The 16,752-nt window shown below is 38.8% G+C and overlaps 1 protein-coding gene across 3 annotated transcripts in view; it reads left to right on the forward strand.

Annotated features, from left to right (window-relative positions):
* Window positions 1-8,815: 8,815 nt before the first annotated feature.
* Window positions 8,816-16,752, forward strand: part of cv-c (RhoGTPase activating protein) — a 698,249-nt gene continuing 690,312 nt past the window's right edge. For all 3 annotated transcript variants that reach the window (XM_083119445.1, XM_083119448.1, XM_083119450.1), the window contains exon 1: window positions 8,816-8,833. The gene's annotated coding sequence lies outside the window, so the exon portion shown is untranslated. The remainder of the gene's footprint in view (window positions 8,834-16,752) is intronic.

Here is a 16,752-nt window from a genome sequence, read left to right on the forward strand (position 1 = left end):
TGTGGGTAAAGAAATAGCACGGTCCTAGAAGGCCAGGTTTATGGCTTTTGAGGCAACAAGAAGAGAAGTTTGTGTTTCGTAACTACCCCTCCCCCCGAAGGGTAGGAATGGTCAGTCAGCTGGGGTGGCCGGAGTGAAGGTCACAGCGACGAAAAAAAAGGGATGTCTACCCTAGTGACACAGTTTCCTTGAAGAGCACATCTGGCTCGAAGGATAGCATTCTGGTTCAAAGTGTCATAGTTAAATATAATCAAAGTTATATTTTAAGTGTTATATTATTTAATTTTTCAATATAAGGATATTCATATTTAGCTTTTTAATTTTAAGGAAATTATGTCAGAACAGTTCTTCTGATCTAGTTAACTATACTTAGTGTTGCAACAAGTGTCATTTGTTTTTTTGTTTGAAATTCAGATTGATTTTCTAGCACTGGCGAACAGGCTATTTTATTCTATACATTTGAAAATTAGGAAAGAAGGTAATCAGTAAGTCGGTCAGTAAAAGAGAGAGAGGAGATTCCAGATAGAAGGTAATTTAATTTTGTAGGTAATCATATTAATTTAGTATTTTGATTTGGAAATAAATAATAAGGATTATTCTAGAAAATAGTTAGTAGTAGCTAGAAAAAATGTATTTCAGTAGTGCTATAGTTATTACTTTATAAACAAGTATCGATTGGGATTGCTTAGCGTATTATTATTGCTTGTGTATTAGTTCATATCTTTATAGGAATGTCTATTGTATTCATTGCATTTGCTACAAGTTATTAAGTATAAGTAGTTATAAGTAGTTATAGGAATTGATCATAAGATTATGCTAGACATTTGTATTAAAACTAACATTGCCTATGCTGCATTATGCCAAATGAGCATGCATTTCCTGACACGTTTCTCAAAGCATGAGCTGCACGTGATTAATTACTAATTGGTGAGAGAGAGGGTGAAGTAAGAAAGATAAATTTAGTCTTAGGTCGAAAAGGATCAAGAGAATTTTATAGAGTTTTATGACAATGAAGTTAGCACATTAGTTTCCATATTCATTTCAAAATAGCATTTCTTATATATAAGAAAATGAGTTGCTGTGTGTTTACACTTGATATTTATAACACTTAATTTGTGTGAGGATGTTATGAAATTTAAGATGATTTACGTAACTTTTATTGATTAATAAATGCACATATACGTTATTATTTGCAAACTAGTTAAGAACGGATTCTAAGGATGTGTACACATATTTTTCTAACAGATACTATTGTACTCGTATCTATGAAAATTTTGTTGTGTGTCAATTTATCAATAAAATAGGTATTTTCTTGAAGTAATAGATGGTAGAAAGAGGTTTTTAGTTATAAGTTATGTATACTTTTTTCCAGTACTCTTAATAAACTTGTGAAAAACATAATATTAAGGTGTGAGTTTGGGTTATTGCTTCAGAAAGTTTCAATTGTTTCAGTACGAATAACAAGTAACAATTATGATATTTGAGATTTTATCTGAGTGGTAATATGTACTTATTCTGATATTAGCACATTTTATGTTTTTCAGTAGTAGTGTAATAACTTTGAAATGACAGTGAAGGTAAAGTGTTAAGTAGGTACTGAAATAAATTTATTTAGCAGGAAACATTATTAATGATGGTCACGGTAAATTTGCAAAGACCAAACTTATCTTTTTACGTATTTTGTTTCCTTATTTTAAAGGAAAAACTATGCATATAAAAATGACGATCGCAAACTTACTGAATAAAAATGAATCACTATTAACATGTTGATAGGCCAATACGAGGTCATACCATTGACGTATTTATTCTTTGTCAATTTATTTTATATTGATGGTATTCTAGGGCATAAAATAATTACTCATTGTCATGTTTTGATATTCCATTATAAGTTTTCATGAATTATCATATGAAAAATCTTATTAACAAAAAAAAAATATTGATATGTTATATTTTAAAAATATGAGTATTAGGTTAACTTTTAACTCATGAAAAAATGACATCTTGAACTCTTGTCTGTTTATTATGTTCAATATCATAATTCTAATCAATTTCAAAATAAATATGTTATCTGGTAGTTTCAAAAGTGAAACCTAAGTAGAAGTTTATTTTCAATTATAGGTGGATGTATATGAGAACCAACACCTGTGTTCTTATGTTCATGAGGTAATTGAGTTCAAAATGTTTTAATTTCATTTTAGTATATTCAAATGTCCCATATGTTATGCTTAGAATTTACTGATATTAGATAAAGGTTGAAATTTCATTTGCTTGGTAGTGTATTTTATTGACCATTTTTTATGTTTACTTGTATGAGGTATTATAAAAATGGGTTAGGAAAATCTGTCTAATTTATCATCATGATGGTCAGATAATTGCTTCTTTTATTCAGCATTTATTCATGTGCTTTTCAGGTTCCAAAATGACCATTTATAAAGTAAGAAAATTTAATATAAGGTTATTAGAGTTCACCATTATCATATTATTAATATAACTGATATGGTCACATTATTCATTTTCTGATTTTCAATAAATATATTCGAGTTGAGAATTATCTACTAAGTGTAATCATGATACGTGTAATAGCATTATCTCTCTATGTGTGAACGGTAGAAGCAAAATGTATGTGTATAATCTATCCTGCAATTTTTGGAAAAATGAAGTGAATGAAAACGAGTATATTCGTAATGCATGGTGATGAAGTATTTTGGATAGACGATTATTGACATTAAATAACAATGTGATTAAGCGCTAAACAAACACTATGTGAAGTGACGGTGATAGAACATTTCATCGGAGACAATCTGAACATTTCGCCAAGGAGATGAACTCTCATCAGTGAAGAGGAAAAATCACGTGTCCCTTACCCACACATCCAGTTAATCGACATGCCGTGGTGTAATTTGTGAAAAAGCTTCCAGAAGTTCCCCATAGACTCAAAGTGACAAAAGAGTTGTTTCCTCTGTAGACACCTGAGAACACCAAAACTTTATGAAGTCCAAACCCAGTGACGTTTGGCATTCCAGATAGAAAGAAGAGAGAATAACCCATCCTTCTTTCCTTCCCATCCCAACGACTTGCGAAGACATCGGCAGTTATTAATCCTTGTTAACCGAGAAGACAAATATACCCTTCAACCTTATTAAGTTAAATTTACCCAACCTTATGAAAAAAGAAGATGTCATGGTGTTACAGAACTTAATGGACAAAAGTTCAGCTGAACTTTATACAGGGTGTCCACCAAGTGAATGAACAAAGTTTAATGTGATTATATACAGGGTGTTCCACGAGTGAAAGACAGTTTCAACTCATCATATACAGGGTGTTCCACTAGTGAAGGACAAATGATGAAAAATTTCTTCACAAGTTCAGAAATTTTTCCCCGGGGGAACGGGAATATATGGCAATTCTATGTTGCTGCAAGTTGAGAATACTTTCCTTCGGAAAGTTGGGTACTATGTTTCTTCCTGTGTGGGCTACGTTCCTTCCTTCCCCAGCCAAGAAGGGACCAGGACGAAGGAATGGGAGAAGTGACAAATGAGCCAGCCCTGTATCCCTTCGACTGGACACGGTCCATCGTCGCCGAACTAATTTATGTAACATGTGGCAGAAACTGTAGGATCCAGAGAATGACCAGGAGATGCTGTTCTCACGGTTTGGTGAAAACGACGCCGGACAATCTGATTGGGCCAGGGGGACACGTGATCCACCAAAACCTACAGTTTTGGAATACAGTGTGTGACGAGATTTGAAATAGAGAGTGCGCCAGTAGAGTGTGTGCATAAGAGTTCGAACCCGGGACAGTATTGTGCTATAAGTATACAGTCGTGTGTGGCGATAAGCGCCAATCATGTGTAACAAGTGTATCCTTTTGCTTGTGTAAGTATGTTAGGTTTATGTTGTTTATTAATTAAATATGTTAAAAATCTATAGTTGTTTCCCTCATGTACAAGAGGTAGAAATTAAGCATCTGATCATTGGTAAATGCAACGGGTAAACAAGACCAGGTAACGTTAGGTCGAGCTCTTGGCTCATAAATTCCCCTAGCTTCCCTGGCCGAATCCTGGAAGGACCGTTACCAAACCACCAAATCTGTTGTACGTTCCAACCGAAGCTCGTTACCAGAGAGAGAGAGAGAAGGACGATTCCAGAACGACGCCCAAACGAAGCCCGTTACCAGAGAGAGATGATTGCAGATCGACGTCCAATTGATGCCCGACACTGGAGAGATTCCTGACCGGCGCGTGACCACGTACACCCGACGCTAGTGACAAGAGGAACGCCCGAAGTACTAAGGAGGTGCAAGTACACCGTATCGTCGCAATTATTCTTCGTCGCGATCGACCTCGGAGAACAATTTCGCCACAAAGGAACCGTGTGCAAGTCCCGCGTCCCGGAGAGATGAATGACCACGCCATGTAGCAGAGTCCGGTAGAGTATACTTCAGAGGGTCAATGTCCATGTAAACGTGTATTGTTAGTATCAACACCGTACTGTTAACGCCGAAGTCTCATTTATTTGCAAAGTTACTCAGGAAACCCCGAACCTAATTTCCGTGTCTGATAATCTTTGGTATTGTTGTAAAAAAGCGTCATTTCATGTTCAGATGTTCTAATTTAATTGTCTGCATTCAGCGTTAGAAGCTCCATTTCATTTCTTTAATATTTAGTGTAAATTGTCAAAGTGTGCTCCATTTTTTGTGTAACCGACCGCCCCGTCGCGCCATTTAACTTGTCAATAGTTGACTGATGAGTCCTTTTTAATTGCGGAAAGCGTAATTTTTATTGCAAGGTCGTGCGCATGAAGTAGTATTATTTGTTGCATAGTGGTTTTTGATCTAATTTTTGCTCGCGCCGACGGTTGATTTGTGTATTTCCGGCCGCTGGAGCCAATTAAGTTTTTGCATCACTATGTAATTGTGTAGTTGTTCTCATTGGACGAGAGAGGCTTATGTGTATTACCCCCGTCCGAGAAACTTGTTAAATGTCGTGCTTACGACTGGATGCATACGTTCATTCGAACGAAAGATTTAACCACGCCGACCCAATTGTCTTAGTTAACCGCTTTCCGAGGGCTGGCACTTAAGCTAATTTAAAAGAGCACAGGAGCTGGCAGACAAATGCCCTAAATTCACATTACGGTTTAAAACAAAAAAGGAATGATATGTTAATGAGATCCATGATTTGTATCTATACTTCACATGTAAAAATACCTCATGTGTGTGAAAGAGAGATAGAGTGAATGTTGTGAGAGTTCGAGGAGGCTTTGTAAACAGTTGTTGATTGCAATATTTTTTTGTTGTTACAATATATATTCACTTTTTACCGTTCGTCAGTGTTGTTATTTGACGTTTTTCAGGTACCGGATATTATGCTATTAGTGTTTTATGATTGTTCGAATCTACACATCCAAGGTAAACAAAATGTGTAACATTTCAAGGTATTAATCTCCGCCTCGCAATAGTATGACAATAAACGACCGTCTCAGTACCGAACTTGAAAACTGGACCGTGAGTCACGACCGGTTTCCCGTACACATAACGACGTTTGGCCCCGTGCCGGGGTATGATTGACACGTCATTTCGGAGACCGGGAGTGCACTCGTTACAGTACGCTATTACGAAGCGTAAGGCAGAGAATAGGGAAAGCTGGAGATTGCAGTGAAAAACCTGCCAATTAGGCAGAAAACAATGAATGAATGAATGAGATAGCTGTCATAAAAATAACCTGTACCAATCAAAGACCCAGTAGCGTTGACCTCCGTTGCGGAGTGATCAGCATAGCACGCTATGACTCTAGGAGTCCCTGGTACGAATCCAGACTTGGACATGGATGTTCTTTTTGAGTGTCCCTTCATCAGTTTCATCATATCATCACTCATTCTTATCGTCGCGAAAACTGCCAGAAAAGCGACGCTAAATAGAAATCATATCAAATCAGAATGACAAGGCACATTCGGTTGGCAACACTACGCCATGTCTCTCGCATTGCCACCGTGGAAGACAATACGGCACAAGAAAAGAAAGAATCCATTGAAACCCCCAGAAGGGGTCGTTGTGAAACAGGGACAAGGTTTCCACAGCTACTGTCAAGACATGTGGGAGCCATTCACAAGTGACGGAGGGTGGATATTCTCGAGAAGGGGTTGCAGCGACGTCTGGGAGCATCGTTTGTGTGGATCGGCCAAACAAAGATGTTTCATAATGACATGTCTCCGGAGAGGCCGTCAGAACATTATATGTGGGACACAAAGGAACACTCCCGCATAATTCAAGTTTGAGACGACCTTCCGTGGTTGTCCGTGGACCTTTTTTCCACCCCCTCTCAAGCGACGCTATCAAAGATACATGATCAAAGACGGAAAATGTCTACTGAAGAGTCTCCCAGACAGGAGGAACAAGCACTGTCTATGTCTTCTGCAGAGCCGTAGTTCCTTTCACACCGGAGAAGGTGAGAATATCGGCGCCAAGGGGAAGGGGCTAAGTGGGCCCGCCCTGTCAAAATGTAATGTGATAAATTTCGTGATGAAAATAAAATTGTGCAAGAGTATGTAGTTTTCGACAGGGCTATGCCCACCACGCCCCCTTTTAAAGAGCAGGTCTCTGAATCATTGGAGCTAATAGCATCGGGAGGTGTTGAACCGATCCGTTGAACCCAGACCGGAAATTGGCATCGTCCATTTGACGTTACAAAGGAAGCAGGAAGCTTGTTATTTTTGTTGATCATTATGGAAATAAAGTTCAATTACCATTCGAACGTAATAACTAGGGAAGGGATTTTAAGGTGCAGCACATTTCCAAAAATATACAGTAGCTGTTTCCATACCGATCGTTTGTTTGATTTGGTGTTTTAAGTCCACTTTATGCACAGTAAGGCTAATCGGGACTGGACCTACAGTTTAAAGTGGGATCCGAACCACTATGTGCCTCCACCGGGTATCGTACCCGGGACCCCTTGATTACAAGGCGAGGATGCTACCACTGCGCCATCGGAGAGGCCTACATAACGATCGTGTGAGATATGTAGTTTAGGACATGAAATCAAGTAAAATGAACACACTTTGTTGCACCCTTTTGCACTTTTCTGTGATATTAGCACATTTATCCCTTTTTACCCCCTCTTTGATGCTTCTGCACCTTCTTCCTTCCTTTTCTTTCATGTTTTGTTAAAAAAATTGGACAGAAAAATAAATTATTTTCACTCTTCTTGAGCAGCTACATAAAATCCTATAGTCTCATTTTGTAGAGCAGAACGAGAGCTGTAAAATGGTGTAATATAATTATTGCAGTTCCAATAGTTCCCATGATAATGTAGCAAAACCCGCGAGAGAAAACACAAACTTGAACATGACCCATTCGGCAGAACCACAGTTCTCTATGCTATCCACGCGCATTATATACAGAAGGCGCAGAAACTGTAGGTCCAGTCCCGATTAGCCTTACTGTGCATAAAGTGGACTTAAAACAGCAACTCAAACCAAACCAAACATGAACTTTATGATTAAAATTTCCCTCAAACTTTCGAATCTTTTTCTTGAACAAGGTGTGAAAAAGTTAAGAACAAAATACCCATGCATTTCAATACAGTAACCGCATGAAAAGTTTTGCTGGATACACTCATTGATGGATCGAGGAGACCACTCTCACCAATATTACAACAATAATCAAAATGATAGCAATAAAATGTATTTCTTGTTACTAGCTTAATTTATTTTATTTTTATAAATCCACTTTATGCACGGAAAGACTAATCGTGACTGGACCTACAGTTTAAAGTGGGACCCGAACTATTATGTTTCTCCACCGGGTATGCATGCCCTGCCGATCTCTGTAGTGGGGCTATTAGCACACCGCGCTACGACCCCAGGGGTCCCGGATTCGAATCACGTTGTGGACATTGGTGTTCTTTGTGATTGCCCCTTCATCATTTTCATCATATCAGCATTTATTCTCATTTTCGTAATTAGCTAAAAGTGGCAATAAAGAGAAGCAAAATAAGCCAAATCAATTAATCATCAATTGGCTGGTCCCCTTCAATAACTTCTGGCGACGCACATAATTGGGGGATAAATATCACAAGCTTCATGGACGTCCAGAGGATTTTTTCCAGGGAGGGGCAAGCAAGGTATTTTTTTCCAGGGAGGGGGCAATAGAGCCATATTTTCCCCCATAATAGTGATGCCACCTCAAGAAACACTGCTGCAGTCTGAAATTATCATGTTCCTTCAACACCCTTATAATAAACATACATTACTGTGACTGAAATATTTGTGAAATATATAATTTTTAGGTGGACCTTAATTCTCCAGGGGGGGACGTGCCCCCTCCTCCTTCCGGACGTCCATGACAAGCTTCCCGCTCCTTTAATAGCAGCAGAAACACTCCTGATATCCCTCGACTGTTGGTCAAGAGCAAACCGGAACAGTGCGTACCATCTCTTTTTTTTGTTTTCTTGCCTTACGTAATGTCTTAGCAACCTGTTGGAAATGAAAAGCACGTGGGAATCCTCTAAGAGTTGATTGGACTCCTAGTAGTTCCCAGCTTTGTCGGTAGGAGCGCTGGAGTCGCTGTAGCTGTAGTTCGGCGGGCAGCAGACGACCGAGCGGTATTGCCATTGCAGACGACGTTCCGTTCTGCACTCGGAAAAGTTTTGTGTGAGTTACGATGTGGTGTACAGTGTCAAAAGTCTGTGTTGTGTGTTCAGTGTGATCGAGAACATAACAGAACCATTTGACATCCTGTCAGTGTTTTTCGAGTGTGATTGTGCTGTACTAGTGAAGCACGTTGCGATCATACGTGGATACTTGGGACCCATATGCTGTTCGCCTGTTGAACAAGGTAAGTGAAGTTTTTTTCCTCTTTTTGTTCCATGTGTTGTTGTACAAGTGCGATCAAGGACGATTGCAGCGAGTGGTTAAGAGGGGGGCGGACCAACGGCCTTCGCGTTCGAACAAAAAAGGAAAAGAAGAACGATGAATAACGCAGAGCAGGCCTATCATTTGAGAGTGCGTATGATGTAGCTACGCATATGGTAGTTTGTTTTTATGCATATCGGCGGCGTGAGAAACCACAGGATGGGAAGCAAAGTTGTGCGCCTTTTTACCTCGACCGGCGTTAATACTAGCGTCATTAAGACTAGGGGGACACATTTTTTAGCAACAAAAACATCAACCAAAGGATCCATTTTTGGTGACCAATTCAATTGTTCCTTCTGTTACGTTGCATTGGTGGGTTTAGCATGAATTGTATGCAAGGACAAGAGTTGTTTTAAGTCTACTTGTGCAGAGATGGGCTAATCAAGACGGGACCTACAGCTTAAAGTGGGATCCGAACCAATGTGAATGTTCCTATACACCGGGGATCGAATCAGGGAGGCCATCGAGGAAGCTTTGAGTTTAAGGACAAAATTACAGTTTTTCTTCATGAGGAACATGTGTGAAACGAATATTGAAGCTTGCCACTTATTCACTAAGACAACTGAACCAGTGCAATTCTCTAGTGTCTTGTCGTGAATAGAAACAATTGTACAAAGAAAATAGTTTCAGAATGTTACTTGTTGTACCAGGCACGCAGCCAGGGGAAGGGCTAAGGGGGCTGAAGCCCCTCCGAATTCCTACAAATATATAATTTAAATAGTGTATAGTGGTAATTAATTTTACTTCCTTAGTAGGATTAAACGTTAGATCGAAAAAAGTTCAGTGTATAATAGAGGAATCAGGTTGTATTTTTATATTCTACCATTTAATACAAGCAATAGCTAAATGGATCCATTTCCTTAGTAGGATTAAACATTACATCGAAAAAAGTTCAGTGTATAATGGAGGAATCAGGTATATTTTTATATTCTACCATTTAATACAAGGAATAGCTAATGGATCCACAGCACCCAAAATGCATAGTTTTCTTTGCGAGAGGTCACACAATATAAACTTTGAGTAAAATTTGTCCCTAACTTTTAAAGCCTTTTTTGAACGGAATGTGTAAAAGTTAATAACAACAACAATAAATTTGAATTATTTTTTTATATTTTTAATAACTTATAATAGTTATTATTCTAAAATGACAAAGGTGATTTTTATTATTGTTATTATTTCTACTAATAAAGTTTTGTCAGTGGCCTGCCCCCTCAAATATTTCTAGCGACGCCTGTGCTGATTAGGGATGAGGCCCCCCGAAATAAAATCCTGGCTACGGGTCTGTGTTGTATTGTAAACCCATGCGTGATTCTTGTCTTTACAGGCAGTTAATTGGGGGTATGAACTCAAGTTTAACATATACCGCACGTCATTTACCTAGTTTTAGGAAGAAGCAGAATATATTTTGGACCCTTATTAAACATGAATTTTTTAATGTTTGCCTCAATACTGTGCGAAACGTATAATGTATTTTCCAATAGCCCTTGCTGACCACTGATGATGATCACGACTTTTTTTTCCCCCGCATTTTTCGTTCATTTGCAATGTTGCCGTATTTGGGTTAGGCAGTGAGCTTGGGTCAAAGACGACGCCTGTTGTCACTCCGTCAACCAATCTGTCCCCCTTCCCAAGAAAACTAGATAAATAAATGCTTATTTTATTTGACCCAAATACTTATTTTATATGGTACTTTAGGGTGTATTAAATGAGATCCCCCCGCCCGAAAATGACCCCACTCCGACTCCCCACAAATTTTTCCTGGCACTGTTACTATGTTAGGTCTTGTTTCAAACTGTTAGGTGTGTATTTCAGTTATGTTGCTTCGAGAAGGTTTATCTAATTCACAAGTTATTACAACAAAAAATGCAAACTCAATAGAGGGTACTCTAATACCAACCCCATTTCGTCAAACTGGGGCCTTCCCGATGGCGCAGTGGTAGCGTCGTCGTCTTGTAATCAAGGGGTTCCGGGTTCGATACCCGGTGGAGGCACAAGTGGTTCGGATCCCACTTTACACTGTAGGTCCAGTCCCGATTAGCCTTACTGTGCATAAAGTGGACTTAAAACACTAAATCAATCAATTTCGTAAAACTATTTAATTAATGCAGCATTATAGATTTATTAAATAATGGTTTCCTTGGACACACGTATGTGTGACAAAGGAGGGAAAGTAAGTAAGGGGGGAGTGGCATTTATTGCAACCCTTAATATCACCTGTAAATTCTATTTCGGGTAAAAGTCTCTTTCCACTCCCTTTCTCGGCAGGAACAGGTAGACTGGTGGCTGACAACATGCTTGTTGTTAAGGTTAACTGTCAAATTTTAGATGGTAGACATGTTAGAATCTTGGAATAAAAAAATAATTTTGTAAACTGGAGATAATACATGTTTCGACTTGTCACTTTTAGCTGGGTGTGTTTTCATTTATAGTACAGTATTAATTTATCACTTGCCTGGAACTGCAAAATTTGAAGGGTAACAAAGCTCTGCCGACAGAGGGAAGTAGTTTTGTCTCTCCTTTGTTGCCAAAGCTTGTTATCCTTACTCATGAACAAGTCTGCATCCCTCACAACTACCCCTCCCCTCTCCCGGGCCTCCTCGATGGCGTAATGGTAACGTCGTCGTCTTGTAATCAAGGGGTCGCGGGTGCGATACCCGATGAAAGCGCATTGCGCAGTGGTTCAGATCCCACTTGAAACTGTAGGCCCGTCGACCTCCCAGATGGCGCAGTGGTAGCGTTGTCGGCTTGTAATCAAGGGGTCCCGGGTTCGATACCCGGTGGAGGCACATAGTGGTTCGGATCCCACTTTAAACTGTAGGTCTAGTCCCAACACCAAGTCAATCAATCAATCAAACTGTAGGTCCAGTTCCGATTATCCAATCAATCAAACTACCCCCTCCTTTCTACCTCACTTAAAAGAAAGAAACTTTCAATTTGTAATTTTTGTTATTTGGCGTCGCTTTCTGCCAGTTTTGCTAAATAGCGACAATCTCAGGCTGGGAGTCTAATTCGGAACCTTCCGTGATGGGATCGCGAGTACACCTTTCATGCCTTGCGCCCGGCCGCCGAGACTACTAAGTTTTGATTTGTTCGAATGTATTTGACCATCAAGGTATAGAGAGAAAATGTATTTTCCGAGGTTCCAACCCGGACCCTTGAGTTCGCTGCAAACAACAGTACCGCGAAGATCGGCTTCTTTTTAAAGTCTGACAACATTAATATCACTTGCTATAAAAACCCATTTCAACCCATGCAAAGCGAAAGTTCCTATAACAATGAAGTTGGCTTTCAATGGTCTTAAGCCGTATTTCCATTACTTTTACTCTGAAGTAGGCGGTGAAAGACTGCCTGTAATTCGATCGAATCTGGAAACAGGTCAATTTTCATTCTTCGATGAGCAACTGCATCTTGTATTCTAGGAGGGCCTGTGTAGTCTGAAAGGGAAATCGCTGCTTTCTGAATTTTGAGAGTAATTGAAGGTGAATGTCGTGGAGAACAGGGAACTGCTATGGTTTTTTGCAAACTCTGTGCGAAAGTAATCCCATGAAGTGTCTCGTCGTGCCGGTCTCATTTTTACGAAGCACGTCTGTGATCAGAGTCAAAGGATTTTGATCACTGAGGTAGAAGTTCTAAAGCATAGCGGAAGGTTTTTCTTTTTTTTCTTTAGATTAAGCAAATTCAATTGGAAATTATGATTCAACCGGCTATTGGCTAGGAAAGAGAGGCAGGTGGGAAATGGCCTCTCTCATTGAACTACACCGGCCACTAGAAGAAATAGTTGAGCAAAACAATTGATTCCATTCTAGTCTCTCTTTATTTGACCAACAACTGTGTTTTTAGTTGAAAAATTCAGAACGAAAGTTCCCAACCATGGGGAAAATCCTCCTCCCCTTTTTTATATTTATCATTTATGTTATCAATAAAAAATTGGAAGGAATTTCTTTTCGTTTCAAATTAATTTTACACCAGTAAGTCAATCTGAATCGTGTTTCTATACCAAATTTTAAATTTAATTGATGGTTTACAAAGAAAATTTCTTTCTCGTTCCGCTCTCAAAACAAATGTTTCTGCAAGAGCCACATAAGTTTTACTTGAAAGTATTCGTGCCCTGTTAGATTAATAGTATTACTAGTTTGCAATGCTTAGAAAATATTTTACTGTCTAATGTATCTTCCTCCAAAAATATAATTCTGGTCGAAGTTTGATGATATAAGTACAAGGGGCACTGAATTCAATTCTTGGGTGGAAAGCAACCTTCAATAAAGTGTTTTGAGAAGTGTTCTTGGAATGTTATTGGCGATAGGAGCTATTTTGGGGGATGTGACACCACCATCGATTTTGTTTGCTAGCCTGTTTAATAGAAAAGAACTGAAAACATTGTTAATTTTTCCTGTGTATGCAAGAGAAATTTCCCTTTCCAGACAGAAAGAAAGCACTAAACTATGATTAATTTACCGTCGGTTTTCCACCTTTTCTGATTAATCGAGACAGTGAGGATGGATGATGAATTAATTGACCTTGATTTTGTCTTCGCTACGCTAACCACTCCGTCAAACACCTTAAAAATATATATTTCTTCTTTGGCACAATTGTAAATGCACTTATCTCTCTTATAAAACCTTATGACTCAAATATTTGACACGTCCTTTCCCATTGCACAAATATTTATTGTTAATATCTATTGTTATTAATTATCTTTTCTTGTACAAATGTTTATTGTTTTTGTAATATCAATTACTGTAATTTACCTATCACTGATAATGTCAGGATAGTAACTAACCTGTATATAGTTATCTTGTTAAGAGCTGTTGCCATGGGAATTACGAGTGTCTTTTGTCTTGACTTAGGAGTTCGGGCTTCGAGTTTTAAAAGAGTGTTTATGTTGAATTGTAAGAAGCTGTTATTTCTTTGACTGAAGTGGATTTTATGCACATAAGTATTTATTTTGCTAAGACGTAAAATATAATTATTTTCTCTTAGCGAAAACTTGACTTTGATTTGTTTTGACCAACGAACGAAGAGAGATATGACCCCATACCCTGAGAGGCATCACGTGTATGCTTTCGAGTCTTTCATGTGAACTTATTATTTGTTCTTTTAGTTAAATCATGTTCTTTTGACTAAAGAACGTTTCAATATTTTGGCGCAACAACGCGGGGCTCGAAATCTGTTGTTTCGTTAGTGGTGTTCATTTTTGTGTGTTCGTGAAGAGTAATTGATTTGTGATTGTGATGGAAATTCTGTGCTAGAAGAATATGGATAAGAAGATGTTGAGAAGTGCAAGTAAATCGTCGGCTGAGGAAAATGAATCTCCAGTGCAGTCAGTTCCAGTTACAGCAGACCTGCTTTCTTCAATACGGATTATGTTGGAGGAAAGTACAAGGGCTATGGAAACTAAAATTCAGGGAAACATTAGAGAAAGTTCCAGCAATCTGGAAGCAAAGATCCAAGAAAACGCCATTGCTTTGGAATCTCTGGAATCTAAAATTCAGGGAAACATTAGAGAAAGTTCCAGCAATCTGGAAGCAAAGATCCAAGAAAACGCCATTGCTTTGGATTCTCTGGAATCAAAAATTAAGGAAAAGATTAGAGAAAGTTCCAGCAATTTGGAAGCTAAGTTTCAGGAGAATGTAGCCATGTTGGAATGCAGTTTGAACTTAAAGTTAGAGGAAAGTGGTAGAAATCTGGTGGAATCAGAAAGGCGCTTAGAAGAGAAGTTTTCACAGGGTTATTCAAAACTCACAGAATCAGCTTTGGAAATGGGACAGAGACTGGACAATTTGACTGTAAAAATGGAAGAAAATCATCAGAAGATAAAAGAAAGCATTCAAATAGAGATCGTTAATTTACGTCAGACATGTGAAGCAAACTCTCTACAAGTGGAATCAAATGTGCAAAAAGAAATTGCCCTGTTGAGAGAAGAGGTTGAACAATCTCAGGGTAACTTTCGTAAGGAAATCGCTGAAGAACAGAGCAGTTTCAGAAAGGAAGTGTTTGAAAATGTGAATCACCAGGTAACTGTTATCACAGACAAGTTAGAAGATACCATTAATCACAATGTGGCAGAGAAACTTGCTGAGAATATAAATGAAACCGAGGGATACCGGAAAGCTGACGAAGAATGGAGGAAAACAGTTGAAACTAAACAAGACAAATTTTCCTCAGATGTTGGTCATATCTGTAGTGAAATTGTTCATATTTCTGATCAGCTGAATAGGTTACAGATCCAGATGAACTCTGATCATCCTAAAATCCACCGTGTTGATGAAGGTTCTGGAAGATCGACATTTTATCCCATCTGTTCAGATGAAGCTTCAAACCTACAAGGAAAGACGTCACGGAAAAAGAGGTACAAGAAGATGAACGAATCCAGCTCCTCAGACAGTGAATCAACTGCTCGCAGCAGAAGAAACAGAAGAGAGCCTGCTTCACGCATGTTACGCACTGGGGTAACTCCTAGAATGGCAGACATAAATTCTATGAGAAAGTTCGACGGCAATATTATCGCTACTTCAGCTGAAATATATTTAAAGGAATTGAATACAAACCTGGAAATTCTACAGATTCCTCAACATTATAGGCTTGAAATCATTCCACGTTTGTTAACTGGAAAGGCCTATCACTGGTTTTATTCGCATAAGAATGATTTCCGCACTTACTCCGATTTCTGCAGAGAGTTCAAGAAGCGTTTTGCTTCAACAGAAGCGAAAGAGAGAGAATTGGCATCTGTGAGGACTAGGCGGTACAATAAGCAGAATGATAACAATGTGGAGGAATATATTTGGTCTGTGTACTCTGCCTATAGGAATCTGAGTAATCATTACACCGAGCAGGAAGTAGTTAACCTAATCATCGGACAGCTACCTTTTAGAGTAAAGCAATTGTGCTTGGCTCATGCTCCGAACACCGTGGATCTCTTAGCGGATTTTGTTAAGAGATATGAGCAAGCAGAGGAACAAGATGCTTGGCGGTCTACATGGAGACGAGAAACTAGCTCTCGACAAAACAGCAGAGATGTTCAAAGAACGTCTAGAATTCGCTTAGTTCAGCAACAAAATAGGAGTAACCCAGCTGAGAGTCCATACCCTAGAAATGGAAATAATTACCATCAACAGCGTCAGTTTAGATCACGACGAGAATATCCAGCTTCCAGAGGTAATCCTTACGATAGACCGTATCCTAACAGCGGGTTTTCTTCGCCAAGTCAACAACGTTTATCTCCACCGAGAGATAGCAATAATGCTCCCGGAACTCAAATGACGAGCAGTCGCATGCAGACAGATATTGTTGAACCATATCCCAGCGTTGAGCAACAGCGAAGTGTGGCAGTAACGAGGAACTTCTGTTGGGACACCGGATCTAATCTGGACCAGGTGCAGGATTTCACCCCTCGCTTGACATAGAAACTTTCCTTATGTTAGGCAGTCTTGGAGGGAACTGGTGGCAAGAAGAGAGATTTTACAGTCTGGTGACAAATATATTATGCTGATATTCGTAACAAATCAGAATTTATGTGTAAATTAAGGCAGATCGTTAAGTATAAAAGTTCAGTGAGCTAGAACTAGAATTCAGAATTTGTAGGCAAGCGTAACTCAGTGCTCGAAACTACTGAAAGCACCATTCTAATGGAAATCTTAATTCTTAAAGATTTACCATAAAATCTGCTGTTGGTTAATCGTTTCTGCGAAAGTATAAAACTGAGTTCAGTCTTAAACTATGAAAAGTATATTTAATGGTGGATGGAGTGTCGATTTAAAAAGGAGCTAGAAGAGAATAATTCCGTAGACAAGTAAATGAGGGTCCGGAAATTTAAAGCTAGCCATTAGAAATGGATTCCTTCAC

This window comes from Lepisma saccharinum, chromosome 3 (genome assembly GCF_977018435.1).
Source record: "Lepisma saccharinum chromosome 3, izLepSacc3.1, whole genome shotgun sequence".
NCBI lineage: Eukaryota > Metazoa > Arthropoda > Insecta > Zygentoma > Lepismatidae > Lepisma > Lepisma saccharinum.